At 42.4% G+C, this 11,467-nt stretch overlaps 1 pseudogene; it reads right to left on the minus strand.

Annotated features, from left to right (window-relative positions):
- LOC122934686 overlaps positions 1 to 9,177 on the minus strand; it is a 261,344-nt pseudogene extending 252,167 nt beyond the window's left edge.
- Positions 9,178 to 11,467: the final 2,290 nt, after the last annotated feature.

Below are 11,467 nucleotides of genomic sequence, written 5' to 3' on the forward strand. Positions count from 1 at the left end.
ACTTTACATATGTGTAAATAAAACACTGCACTGTTTAAGTTAAAGACGTTGTCATTGCCTCTGTACTGCGTCTGCAAGCCTGTCTACCATAGCAAATTCACACAAAATGCATAGGTAGATGGTACTGACATTTTGAATATTAAAAATACTAGCTTACTCAGAAAAAGATGAATTAAAAGCCACAGTTTGGACTGAGAATAATTTTTAACAACTTCATAAAAAACTGAAGGACTTGTTTTTACTACAAACACACATTTGATGGGTTTGTCTGGTTTTGAAAACTCATTTGCAAATATTATATTAGGGGATACTGAATTAATGAAGGAGGGTCCATCATTCACCTCTTCACCAGGAGGACACCCACTGATCTGTTAGTTATCCCTTATCCTATGGATAAGGAATAGCTTTCATACTGTACTTGGTTAATTTGATGGTACTCCCAGTGAATTTAACCGGTTCTGCCTGGATTACAGATGATTAGTGATGAGCAGTGATGGCCAGCGAACACATGCAGGCTGCCATCTTGACTCACCTGTTCGGTGATGCACAGGAAAGCCCTTACCTGTACCTGTGCCGCGAGCCAGTCTGAAATCAAATGCAGTCACCGGAAGCAGGCAGTTCCGAGAACAGCCGACGCGACGGGGGCCTTCATCGGGCTGTTCTCGGAACTGCCTGCTCCCGGTGACCGCATTTGATTTCAGACCGGCTCGCAGCACAGGCACAGGTAAGGACTTACCTGTGCATTGCCGGACAAGTGAGTCAAGATTGCAGCCCGCATGTGTTCGCTGGCGAACACTGTGAACTGGCCATTACTGGTGATGAGCGAGAATGCTCGGCTGTGTATCGGTTCGGCTTGAGCATCGCTATGCTTGGCACGTGGCGGTACTCGGCCGAATACCACGTGTGCTCGTCGCATTGCTCAAGTCTCCTCCCCGCACGTTTGGCGCCTCCTAAGCAGCCAATCAACGTTCAGGTAAGTAATTTCCTTCAGTGTAATGCCAAAGCCATGTTAGCTAATAGCCTTACACTGATTGGCTGGCTGGAACACGTGATACCAGTTTATATAGGAGCCGATGTAATGCGCTGGGATCATTCAGCGTCAAGGCGAGCAGACAGTAGGCAGGGACAGATAGCGTTATGCTGGAAATTCACAGATTTAACTCCAAAAAACTATTCATAGACCAAACAGTCCTCTTAAGTAATACAGTGTGTGTTTGACAGCAGTGCAGCACCATTATAATTTTTTTACCAGGGGTTAAATTCAGCAGTATCAGGGACAGGCGTCTTCAGGAAGAGACAGAGTGCAGGGCTGGAAAATCGCTTTTATAAGTACCCAAAAGCTTTTAAAAGACGGAAAGATTTGGTATTAGTGAGATCTACAGTACGCCATCAGAAAGCAATGTGTTTAGCAGACATTATAAAAAGGGGCTTATTCACTAGAGTGTGCCTGCTAATGAGATATACACCGCGCCATCAGATAAATTGTTTTTGGGGTGCAAATGAAAGTAATTTGTGCCACATCTGTATGCATTCAATCCGCAACCGTTATATTCAGTACTCCAGCAGATAATTATTTATATTTTTGGGGAAATTTAACTAGTTTTGGGCACATCTGTGTGTGCGTTTAGGCAGCAACCGTATTTACAGTATTCCAGCAGAGAATTATTTGTATTTGGGACACATTTACCGTATTTTTCGCCCCATAAGACGCACTGTTCCCCCCAAAAAAAATCGGGGGAAAATGCCCCTGCGTCTTATGGGGCGAATGCTGACAATTTAACATCGCTGGATGCGATGTAGAGTGAGCGGGGGCCGGGGGAGGGACTGGGAGGAGGAGCTGGGGGCCGGGAATAGCGGCGGGGCGGTGCAATCAATGTACTGTAGCCCCGCCCCGCTGCTGCGGTATACTAATATTAAATGTCTTATTCAATTAAAATGTATTAGTTATGCCCCCTCACTCCTAAATTACTAATCGTACCTTAAATCCTATTCCTAGGTTCTGTAATGCAGGCCGGGCGGGCGGCAGCGTAACTCCTTGATGTCACGTGCCTGCGCCGCCTACTTTATGAATGAAGCAGGCGGCGCAGGCAAGTGACGTCAGCGAGTGACGCGCCGGCTGCCCGGCCTGCATTACAGAACCTAGGAATAGGATGTAAGGTACTATTAGGAATTTAGGAGTGAGGGGGCATATCTAATACATTTTAATTGAATAAGACATTTAATATTAGTATACTGGGGGGCGGCAGAGGCGGGGGCGGCAGAGGCGGGGGGGCGGGTGGGTGATCGAGCTGATCCGTGGATGGCACAGTTAAGGGGGGGGGGTCTGTGGATGCCACTGTTATGGGCTGGGGGGCTGTGTAACAGTGCCACCCACAGATCAATCCTGTAACAGTGCCATCCACAGATCCCCCCTGTAGCAGTGCCATCCACAGATCCCCCCTGTAACAGTGCCATCCACAGATCCCCCCCTGTAACAGTGTGTCAGTCATTCACAGATCCCCCCCCATAACAGTGTCCGTCATCCACAGATCCCCCCATAACAGTGTCCGTCATCCACAGATCCCCCCCATAACAGTGTCCGTCATCCACAGATCCCCCATAACAGTGTCCGTCATCCACAGATCCCCCCATAATAGTGTCCGTCATCCACAGATCCCCCCTATAACAGTGTCCGTCATCCACAGATCCCCCCATAACAGTGTCCGTCATCCACAGATCCCCCCATAACAGTGTCTGTCATCCACAGATCCCCCCATAACAGTGTCCTTCACAGATCCCCAGTAATAGTGCCACCCACAGACCACCATTAGTTCCAAACCCACCAAAAGCACACCTTTTGGTTAAAAATAATTTTTTTCTTATTTTCCTCCCCAAAAACCTAGGTGCGTCTTATGGGCCGGTGCGTCTTATAGGGCGAAAAATACGGTACCTACTTTTGGGCACATCTGTGTGTGCGTTTAGGTCGCAACCATATATACAATATTCCAGCAGAGAACTATTTATATTTTGGGCAAATTTAACTAGTTTTGGGCACATCTGTGTGTGCGTTTAGGCTGCAACTATATATACAGTATTCCAGAAGAGAATTATTTGTATTTGGGACAAATTTAACTAGTTTTGGGCACATCTGTGTGTGCGTTCAATCCACAAACGTTATATACAGTATTCCAGCAGAGAATACATTTTATTTGGGACAAATTTACCTACTTTTGGGCACATCTGTGTGTGCGTTCAATCCACAAACGTTATATACAAAATTGCAGCAGATAATTATTTTTGGTGGGGACAAATTTAACTTGTTTAGGGCACATCTGTGTGTGCGTTTAGGCCGCAACCGTATATACAGTATTCCAGCAGAGAATTATTTGTATTTGGGTCACATTTAACTACTTTTGGGCACATCTGTGTGTGCGTTCAATCCACAAACGTTATATACAGTATTCCAGCATAGAATTATTTTTCTGGGGGAAAATTTAAATAAGTTGTCCAACATCTATTGAATAAACCTTTTAATATGAAGAAGGCGAGCACTAAGGGACGGGAAGTGGGCGTGTTGCTGACGGTTTAGGCAGAGGCCGTGGCCCTGGGCGCAATTAAACTGTGCCAGCTGCCGGTGAAACTGGAAAAAAGAATAAATGCACCATACCCAGTTTCATTTCACAGTTAACCGTGCGTCGCATGACAACACTGTCCAATTCGGACCAGTGCGACCGGGTTTTCGGTTGGATGGCAGAAGATAATTCTACCACCAAGACCAATCTCATTAGCAAAGAGTCTGGTCCACAGAATCCTCACCCTGGTCCTCCTTCCTTCCACCATGTAGAGTCAGGAGTCTGACAAACCGTTGATACCACACTCGGACATTCCGAGGACCTATTTTCATCGCCATCACTAGATTTGGCCCTCTCGCCAAGCACGCTTGAAGAGGCACAACGTCTTGGCCTATCACAGGTTCAAGAAGATGAGGGTGATGAACGTCAATTATTTGTTCAGGCCCTCGTCTACACAATATTTTAAATGGTCAGCTCACCAGCAGGCCCTCACCTACAATCTTTTACAGGGTCAGCTCACCTCCTGATGACGACAGTGAAGTCTTGCCTGTTGGTACTCTGGCACACATGGCTGACTTGTTCACCCTTTTCGACCCCCACTACAAAAATAACTTATCTCCAATTCTTCTGGTGGAGAGGAGAAGCAAAACTGTGCTATACCAGAAGGTCCTTGTGGAAAAATTGCTCCACATTTTATAGGGCTGACATCCAAATGGATCTTCAACATCACGGGGACGTGCGATCAGGCAGAAGTTATCTAGAGTCAACAAAACGGCAGCAGGCCCTCGCCCATAATGTCTGCAATGGTCAACTTACCTGCAGGCCCTCTGTTATATGTGATATACAGTGTATTTTTTGCATAGACGCTGCGAACAGTGACATTACCTGTGGTACCTCTCCTGTATAACGTTTCCACATCCTAAATACCAGTGACATTCCCTGTAATTTTTTTATTACTCATTCCAAACACAGGACCTCTTAAAAGTCATGTATTGTTATTTATCCTCACTACCTCCCCGAGTCGGGAGTGTGTAATTTGCAGTTTCTCAGGCTCCCTCTCCAGAATCGAACACTGATTCCCCGTTACCCGTGGTCACCATGTTAGGCGCATAAAAGAACATCGAAAGTTGACTCTTAAGAGTCCTGTATTTAATGATGGTCGAACATCGTCCGGCGCGAACGTGACCGCATGTTTGCGACGGGCCCCATGCACTTTAATGGCAGGAGCAACTGAAAAACCCTCAGGTCATATTTGAACCCACCAAATACTTACAAGAAGTGCACAAATCGTCCCATAACATGGACAGTGACATACCTTACCAGAGAGGGATTAATGGCAAAGAAATCCCCTAAAAAATCTATATTTTAATCAGGGGCCATTTTTTATGCATCTTAAAGGGAAATTCTCAGAAATGTGCCCTGCTGGAGCCTAGAAAATGTTTCTTTTAGGCCACGGGAGTATGGTTCTTAAAAATTAGGTATTCACCTGAAATTGTGATTATGTGGCTCGAGGTACATTATGCGGTCAATAGATAACATTTTTTATGTAGGCCACTGGAGTACAGGCCCCAAACATTAGGCATAACCGGACAGAAAATAACAACTAATTATGTGGCTGGAGGTATATTAGACGGTCATTGGATATCAATTTTATTGCAGGCCAATGGACTACAGGCCCCAAATATTATTAATTCACCATACAGAAAAGAACAGTTGATAATGTGGCTGGAGGTAAATTAGGCGGTCAACGTATAACAGTTTTACTGTTTGCCAGTTAGATTACAGGCCCCATAAATTATGCATTCACCGTACATAAATGATCAAGTTATTATGTGGCCGGAGGTATATTAGACAGTCAATGGATATCAATTTTATTGCAGGTCAGTGGAGTACAGGCCCCAAACATTAGGCATTCATCGGACAGAAAATAAGTAATTATGTGGCTAGAGGTATATTAGACGGTCATTGGATATCAATTTTACTGCAGGCCAGTACAAATAGATGTTAAATACATATGTTTAAAAAAACAAAAAATATAACATTTAATTAAAAACATGGCTAACGAAATCCCCCCTCTTGAAAAAAAAAACAAATGATAATAGTTGAAATTCGATAACACGTGGTCGTCACAGGTATTAAATTACTCCAAGGTACCAAACATTAAGCATTTACCGGACAGAAAAGAATAAGAAATGATGTGGCTGGAGGTATATTAGAAAGTCATTCAATATCAATTTTACTGCAGGCCAGTGTAGTACAGGCCACAAACATTAGGCATTCACCGGACAGAAAAAAACAATTGATAATGTAGATGGAGGTACATTAGGCGATCACCGTATAACAATTTTACTGTTGACCAGTTAGATTACAGGCCCCAAAAATTATGCATTCACCGGACAGAAAAGAACAATTGATAATGTGGATGGAGGTACTTTATTTGGTCACCGTATAACAATTTTACTGTTGGCCAGTTAGATTATAGGCCCTTAAAATTATGCATTCATAATACATAAATGATCAAGTGATTATGTGGCCGGAGGTATATTAGACAGTCAATGGATATCAATTTTGCTGCAGACCAGTGTAGTACAGGCCCCAAACATTAGGCATTCACTCGACAGAAAACAACAAGTAATTATGTGGCTGGAGGTATATTAGAGTACTTTCACACTAGTGTTTTTCTTTTCCGGCATAGAGCTCCATCACAGGGGCTCTATACCAGAAAAGAACTGATCAGGCATATCCCCATACATTCTGAATGGAGAGTAATCCGTTCAGGATGCATCAGAATGTCTTCAGTTCAGTTGTTTTGACTGATCAGGCAAAAGATAAAACCGTAGCATGCTACGGTTTTATCTCCGGTGAAAAAAACTGAAGACTTGCCTGAATGCCGGATCCGGCATTTTTCCCCATAGGAATGTATTAGTGCCGGATTGGGCATTCAAAATACCGGAATGCCGGATCCGTCCTTCCGGCCTGCGCATGCGCAGACCAGTAAAAATGTAAAAAAAGATACAAGACGGATCCGTCTGTCCGCATGACAAGCGGAGAGACAGATCCGTTCTTGCAATGCATTTCGGATCAGTCTCACAAATGGTTTTTAGTCACATCAAAATCAACGGATCCGGCGGGCAGTTCTGACGACGGAACTGCCCGCTGGATCACACCCCCGCAAGTGTGAAAGTAGCCTTAGACGGTCATTGGATATCAATTTTTCTGCAATCCAGTACAAATAGCTGTCAAATACATGTTTAAAAGAACAAAAAATATAACATTGGATTAAAAACATGGCTAACGAAATCCCCCCTTTTGAAAAAAAACTAATGATAATAGTTGAAATTCAATAACACATGGTCATCACAGGTATTGAATTCCTCCGAGGTACCAAACAATTTCACCTCTAGTGGTGCAATACGGATGCCACTTAATCATGGCCCCAGTTCCGAAAATCAACTGAATATTTGGCTGAACTTGCACTTCATATATAAGTAAATATACAGGAAAGAATGTTTCCTATAAATTTTTCCTATAAAATCGATTTTTTTTCTTCAGTTTGGTACGTATTATTGTTAGTCTGTAAAAGTGGCAAACTATTCGGGCAACATCATTCCCAGCAGCGACTTGCGAGTCCAAGATGCATCCAGACATCCTCCCCATGCTCTTCCAGAACCTTTTCGGTGGTTTTTCTGACATTTTTCTATGAACCAGGCACCCTCCCCTCTTCAGAGCAGGGGGTACCTGGTTTAATGCTCGGATTCTCCTATTGATTTCCATTATACTAGGGTCGAGCACCCGAACATCCCAATGTGTTCGGCCTGAGCACCCGAGAACTGCGGCACTCAATCAACACTAATGAGTACTGTACATTGCACTTGCTGTAAAAAGTCCTTGTTCTATTTCTTACAATAAAAAACGATTATACAAATGTAGCAGAACTTAAAGGGGTTCTGTACCTACTTTTTGATTACCAATAATTTATCCTTTGGATATATCATCAGCCTCTGATTGGCGGGGGTCCAACACCCCGGACCCCCACTAATTAGCTGTTTGAGAAGGCAGCGGCGCTCGCAACAGCATTGTGGCCTAGCATTGTGGCCTTTCGCTGTTTCCTACAGGCCCAGTGAAGTCACGACTATTATCACTGGCTTGACTTAGTAACCACAGGTTACTCACAACAACATTGAATGGAGGCCCAAAACCAATAATGAACCACATTACCACCCACAGATGAAGGTGTTTCCGAAACGCGCGTCGGGGTGTGTGGTTCTCCTGAGGTGACTCTTCCATCAATGGGTACGGTATGTGATTGACCTATGTTATATCTTTTATGAGGGGTGTTTTGTGTACTTTATTCCATGTATTGAGATGCACTAGCATTTATTTTTTAAACATTGCTCTTTTACCGATTTGGGCTGTTTTTCATTCCTTGTACTCCATCTCCCCCTCTATGATAATTATATTCATGTGAGTCTCCCTCAGGTGTATACCGCACTTTATTGGTGAATTTCTGTCTCTATTTGGATTATGTTTTATATATACTATTAATAAAGATCATTATTTATTTAAGGCCTTTTTAGACTCAGCTTTTTTGTTTAGGTATCACTGGCTTGAGCGCATCTCAGTCCCATCCATTTCAATGATAATGATGTGATGAATAGTTGGCATCTAAGCTGCTCTGGTGGCAACATATCAGATGTGTGTTGTGCTGCTAACTGGAGCAATGGTGCAGACGTAAGACTGATAGGGCTAGGTAAGGTGTCTAATCCTGTCAATCAAGGGGGAGGGGTAAGTCTCTTTACCCCTGCTCATAAAGGCTAATTTTTGAGCAAATTTGATTTGTTCGAATCAGTTCACTCATCACTAATGACAATTTATTCCAACATGGCCAAATGGACACTCTTTTGACCTCCATTGGCTCATTTGAGACCCATGACTAAGCTTGGCATATCCCCCTGGAAAGCTCCAGATGCATATGCCAAACATGTTCACATGACAAAATGTGACATGATCCTTAATCTTAAAGCCAGCTTAATTATTTTGGGTACAAAAATTCTATATGTTGATAACACTTTGGGTAAGATAATCTAGCTGTATGTATGTAAATAATACATCACACTATGACCATTCTGCTAAATGTTTGTATGTCATTGTATACAATCAACCCTCTCCAAAAAAAAGGACACCTCTGATTTAGACTAATCAATTCTGTGCGTTATTTTCATCCTCTTCTTTAAAGGATATCCCCTTTAGAAGACCATTTGCAATTTTCAATGGCTACTTTGAAGAGGTTTCACTGTAGATATAATTTACAGAATCCTTATAACACATGATCAAAGATAATTAGCATTTTACCCATGTCATTGAAGACACTAGTAGCTCTTTATAGTAAATTGGGAACTGATATTCAAATCATTTTCTATGTTGTACACCTCTGATGCAGTTTCACATACTTGCTATAGAGTGATCATGTTTTCATTGTAAATGTCATCTTACCATTTCATTATCTTCCCCTGGGTTCAGCAGTGCATGGGTGCCCGTCTTCTTGGTATCCATTTCTTGTGTCTCCTGGATAACTTACATAACACGAGCTATACAGTAGGTTCACAGTTTTCTTTCAGCATTCAGTGTGGATGTACTCAGTCTCTGCTATTCTTTCAACATACAGTAATTATTAGGCACACACCTTCATAAATCTCTACCTTAAATAACCAATAGGGTTTAGTGCCACACCTCAGCTATTGTATTAATTTAAATGAAGAAGTCTGGCCGAGGTGTCATAAAAAAGGATAAGTTGTGATCTTTTTAAGCATTTTAATGTGAAAACAGCAGCTTACTGGGATAATATGTTGATTACATATAAAACTACAGTAAAGCATAACGCAGGGATTTGTCATTGTTCAGATGAACATACTGCCTGGCCAATTTTACATAGGCGTAGTCTGTGTGAGAGGTATTTTCCGTCCTGAATACTGCTCCTATAACATGGACCCACTGCATTATAATGACTTATAATGCTGTATGTTACTGTCTGACCTTAAGGGCTCATGCACAAGAATGTAGTTTTTTTCCACGTCTGCTCCATTTGTTTTTTTGCAGTCCGTATGCGGAACAATTCCATTTAAGTATGTCCGCTTAACCAAAGATTATAACATGTCCTATTATTGTCCGCATTATGTTCAAGGATAGGACTCTTCTATTAGGGGCCAGCTGTTCCATCCTGCAAAATACCAAATGCACACAGCCGGTATCCGTGTTTTGCAGATCTGTAATTTACGGACCACAAAACATCCATTGGTCATGTATTGAGCGAATCGTAGCTGACAAAGTGGTATTTGTTCCGAATTTCAGAAAAAATTTGATTTGCACCGAAGCCAAATTTCCTCAGGCTTCGTGGGAACGGATACAAATTTTTCCTAAAATGGCTGCTGCACGTGTGAGGACATGGAGAAAGAAACTCTGGGAAAGCGGGATCAGCCAGAATGCCATGCATGCAGCCAATCAGCAGCCAGCCCTGTGATGCTACAGCCCTATAAATAGCCCTAGCTATTTTAGATTCTTAAATTCTGCCACTTTACAGTGTACCTAGTGCAGGAAGAGACGCCAGCAGGCGCTAGGGACAGTGTTAGAAAAAACTTAATTGTACAAAAAAAAAACATTTACAAGTTCAGGGCAAGATTATTTAGGGTTTAGGGAAAGGATAGGGATGAATCATTCCACAGCATTTTGCAGTGCAGAAATCTGTTCTAAAGTATTTTGTGGCGTGTATTAGTGGAAAAAGAAAAAATATATATTTGCTGTTCAGCAGTTCAGTTATCTGTTCTAAGGCCTTTTGTGGCGTGTGCTAGTGGAAGAAGAAAATATATATTTGGCGGTCAGCTGGGCACTTATTTGTTGTAAAGATTTTTGTCGCGTGTATTAGAAGAAAAAGAAAAATATTTTTGCCGGCCAGTGGTGCAGCTATATGTTCTAAAGCCATTTGTGGTGTGTATTAGGGGGAAAAAAATATATATTAGCTGATTAGCGGTGCAGATATCTGTTTGAAAGACTTTTGAGGCATGTATTAGTGGAAAAATAAATAATATCTTTGCTGATCTGTGGTGCAGTTATCTGTTCTAAAGCCTTTTGTGGAGTGTATTAGTGGAAAAATAAACAATATATTTGCAGGTAAGCGGTGCAGTTAAATGTTCTAAAGCCTTTTGTGGTGTGTATTAGTGGAAAAAGAAAAAATGTACAGTACAGACCAAAAGTTTGGACACACCTTATCATTCAAAGAGTTTTCTTTATTTTCATGACTATGAAAATTGTAGATTCACACTGAAGGCATCACAACTATGAATTAACACATGTGGAATTATATACATAACAAAAAAGTGTGAAACAACTGAAAATATGTCATATTCTAGGTTCTTCAAAGTAGCCACCTTTTGCTTTGATTACTGCTTTGCACACTCTTGGCATTCTCTTGATGAGCTTCAAGAGGAAGGAGTTCCCAGAGATGCTTAGCACTTGTTGGCCCTTTTGCCTTCACTCTGTGGTCCAGCTCACCCCAAACCATCTCGATTGGGTTCAGGTCCGGTGACTGTGGAGGCCAGGTCATCTGGCGCAGCACCCCATCACTCTCCTTCATGGTCAAATAGCCCTTACACAGCCTGGAGGTGTGTTTGGGGTCATTGTCCTGTTGAAAAATAAATGATAGTCCAACTAAACGCAAACCGGATTGAATAGCATGCCGCTGCAAGATGCTGTGGTAGCCATGCTGGTTCAGTATGCCTTCAATTTCCTCCTCCATGCTTCACGGTGGGAGCCAGGCATGTAGAGTCCATCCGTTCACCTTTTCTGCTTCGCACAAAGACACGGTGGTTGGAACCAAAGATCTCAAATTTGGACTCATCAGACCAAAGCACAGATTTCCACTG

The sequence above is a fragment of the Bufo gargarizans genome, chromosome 4 (genome assembly GCF_014858855.1).
Source record: "Bufo gargarizans isolate SCDJY-AF-19 chromosome 4, ASM1485885v1, whole genome shotgun sequence".
Classification (NCBI taxonomy): Eukaryota; Metazoa; Chordata; class Amphibia; order Anura; family Bufonidae; genus Bufo; species Bufo gargarizans.